The following is a 3,725-nucleotide window of genomic DNA, read 5'->3' as shown; positions in this document are numbered from 1 at the left end:
GCAAAAAAAATGCGACCACAAATAATATTAAAAACTTTGACAATCAAAGATGTAAATTTGTTTTAGACCACTTTAATTTTAATTGCACTCTATCGGTTTCGGAAGCACTCTTCCTTCGTCATGAGAATATTAAAACTAACCTATGATACAAAATATTGACAGATATGTACACAAAAAATATAATTTAGTGGAAGGTTAACAAAAGGGGACGGGTAATTGCGGGAATTCCGGCAATAACAGAGCGGTTTACTGGAAATATATCTAGGATGGAACTAAACGATAATATATTGAATAACCAAATTAATTTATCGTATATATATATATCTTTTATTTTAAATTATGACGAGCCACAAAGTAAATGCATATTACAAATATGTAAAAACTTTGATGTTGTAATTCATATAATATTGAGCATAAGGAACACGACGCATTGGCGTGCATTTCTCTATGCGTAACGGTAGTTGTTTAATTTTAAAGGTCTGAACAAAATAATATATGATATGAAGATTTGCTCTGTAATATTGGGGGCTAATATTGTAAATAGATGTCTCATCGGCTTGAATTTATCAATAGAACGATAATAGTAGATTCCTCTTTATCAGTTGATTTTATTTTTCAATAGAGCGACAATAGTAGATTCCTAATTTACCATTGTAATCATTGTTCTTTTGTTTTCTGACATATTTTGTCTGTATAATTTCTCGAATTTTTTTGAACATTTAACAGTAGGATGTGTGTAGTTTATAAAAATTGTGCACTGAATATTTAAAAGATTACCTTTTTTTTAGCCGACTGAATAAATGAGCATACAAGTTCATTCTATTCTTTATCTATTTTTTTTACATTTACCTTATACAGGATTTATTTATTATTTACGTTATTTATTATTTACCTTATATTTACCTTGACTCTGTGCAAAAACGGGCGGTCCGTTTGATAGATTCCCCAATCTTAACAAACGGACTGCAATCTTTAGAGCACAGGCGTCAGGTAGGTATGCTGTCCTTGTTCTATCGGTATTACAATGGAAGATGCTCTGAGGAACTAGCGTCATTGATCCCTTCTGCACCGGTGCGTAGTCGGGATACACGCCAAACGCGCACCCAACATTTGTACACGGTTGACATTTGTCACATGAGAACGGATCGCTTCTACGATTCGTTCTTAAGTTCAACAGCTCGGCTGTGGAACGAACTGCCGGCCTCTGTGTTTCCTCCCTCCTACAACATGGGACTCTTCAAGACCCATGTTCACTCCTTCCTCTCCACAAAAAGACCCTCCACACAGCATCCCCAAAGATGACATAGGCCCTGAGGGAAATTGTTTTATTCAGGGCCTCCTGTGTGGAGTTAATATATAAAAAAAAAGAAGACGTGAGGAAAATAATTTCCCTCAGGGCCTATGTCGTCTTTGAGGATGCTGTGTGGAAAGTATTTTTAAGGAGATGAAGATCTGGCAAGGAAAAAGGTATGAAGGGTGGATAGGAATCTCGGGGTACGTGTGTCCTGGAGTGACGTATAAATATATCCCTCCCGCTGCGGCGTAAGGCGGTAGGTCGAAAGTCTAGTTGAAGATTCCAAAGGACCTTCCCAAACCAGCCTCTCCCGATCTGTCACGCCATGCAGATGGTGCAAGTTGCATTGTGAACACACCTCACCCGATGAACCCTGATAAACCACTTGAGGTGACCCATGAAAACAAATTGATCATACTTTATGCAGTGGCAATATCGTAACCAATGAGGTTTATCCGAGGTGCGATTATTGCTTGTCAAGAAAACCAATTTAAACATGATATTTTTTAATGATAAACTAATGTTTATAAGACAAGGTTTTTGTGCATAGCACAAAGGATAATAAATTATTAGAAGTAATAATGAGTCGCCAGTAATATCAATACAAATTAAAAATATCTCCCGATTAAAAATAAATGCCGCCGACGGGAATTGTACCACCGAGCCACGTCGGCTTATTTCCAACCCGCCAAATAATTCAATATGTACTAGTACTTCAATCTACTATTTTATTTTATTTTTAATTTGTACTGATATTTTTACTGCTCATATTTATTTTATTTATTTAGTTTATTTATTCCTTTAGATTTACACACAGTACAATATGATACAAGATATAATTAAAATATTTTTAGTGATTATAGATTATTGTACCTTATCAGGTCGAAATTATTGGTTCCTAACTAGGCAAATTGCCCGTTCTAAGGAACCAAAAAATATGTGAAAGTAAGTGTGTGATTTGTCTTTGTCTATAATATATCTCATTAATGTATTAATTTGTGATGTTTAATCGCTACAATATTATGTAGCGAGTCGAACTTGAGCTGTTGTGTATGTTTCAATTGTGTATGAGCAATAATTAGAATAATGGAAGATATATATAGTGTGTGATTAGTCTATGTCTTTTAACATTTTACATATAGATAATTGCTTATAATAATTTATTAAATATAATATGGTTTTTAGTGATATTATCTTCTTTTGTGGTTCATTCGTCGGATGGTGTGCTGAAATTTTCAGCCTTTATGGACGGCGCTCCACTGGACAACATGTATGAACATATAAATAACATGGTTTTGGGTTAAATAATTCAATAAGCGATAAATCAATTTAACACGCTGAATATATGACAGAGAACTAACTTCAATTTCCGATAAACTCTATTAAAACAGAGTCCCCTTTGTTGGCAGACCAAGTTTGTCTTTTCTGTTGATCTTTCCGAACATTGTTCCTAGAAAACATATTGATGTTTGCGCCAATAATCTACTCTATAGTTTATGTACTTTGCCTACTTTCGTATCGAGAATTACATGTTTGCTGTTTTATTGTAAACATGCAAAACAAAAGTAATAAAAGGAAACCAGCTATGTTTCTTTCTTTTTTTGGCGAATAAAATATAAGGCTCGATCATTTTTCTTCTGTTTGCTGAACTTAGTATTATAAGTGATTTTAACTACACCTCGGACCTCGGACATTAGCTGTCAGATGGTCGGAAAATTAGCGCTTTGCAATAAAATCTAAATCAATAGAATATTTTTTTAACGTATCCGAAAACTGAAAATTGTATTTAAAGGGTGATGAAATAACGCTTTTAAATTTTATTATTAGAAATAAACGTACATTTTTTGAAATATTAAAATTTTAATGCAAATATAAAGAACTAACTAACTAACTAACCATCACGCCGTTTCCCCGCAGGGGTAGGCAGAGAGGACGGACCGCCAAACAACTCGGTCTTGGCACACACTTCTTGCCTCATTCACATTCATACATCGTCTCATACATACTCTTCTATTATTCTGACTCTTGACATGGCCCGACTCTAGTATCTGATTCACTTGATCGTGCCATGTCTTCCTCGGGCGTCCCCGACTTCTGCTACCATTCGCATTTGCATCATATATCCTCCTTACACTCCTATCTTCGCTCATTCGCTCTACATGCCCAAACCATCTAAGCGAAAAAAGAAAATAAAGAAAATGAAAGAAAAAGAAAAGAAATTATAAAGAAAATTTTCAAATAACTAAATTAAAGTAATGATAATGAAAAGTACATAAAAACATCATTATTTCACTAGACAAATGTATAACAAACGTTAACGTCATCTCACTTTTTTGACAATTCATATAAAACAATTAAATATATCATTTTAAATTGCGGTCGGAAACTTTAGTAACTTTTAGTTTGGTTTAACTTTTTAGCACAAAGGATA

At 34.0% G+C, this 3,725-nt stretch overlaps 1 pseudogene; it reads left to right on the top strand.

Annotated features, from left to right (window-relative positions):
• The first annotated feature begins 1,709 nt into the window (after positions 1 to 1,709).
• On the top strand, positions 1,710 to 1,838 carry LOC149409135 (U4 spliceosomal RNA; annotated as a pseudogene).
• Positions 1,839 to 3,725: the final 1,887 nt, after the last annotated feature.

Source organism: Hesperophylax consimilis, unplaced genomic scaffold, assembly GCF_061612785.1.
Source record: "Hesperophylax consimilis isolate HC1 unplaced genomic scaffold, BYU_Hcon_1.0 scaffold_35, whole genome shotgun sequence".
Taxonomy (NCBI): Eukaryota; Metazoa; Arthropoda; class Insecta; order Trichoptera; family Limnephilidae; genus Hesperophylax; species Hesperophylax consimilis.
Note: the sequence above shows the minus strand (reverse complement) of the source record. Positions and strands in the feature narration are given on the sequence as shown.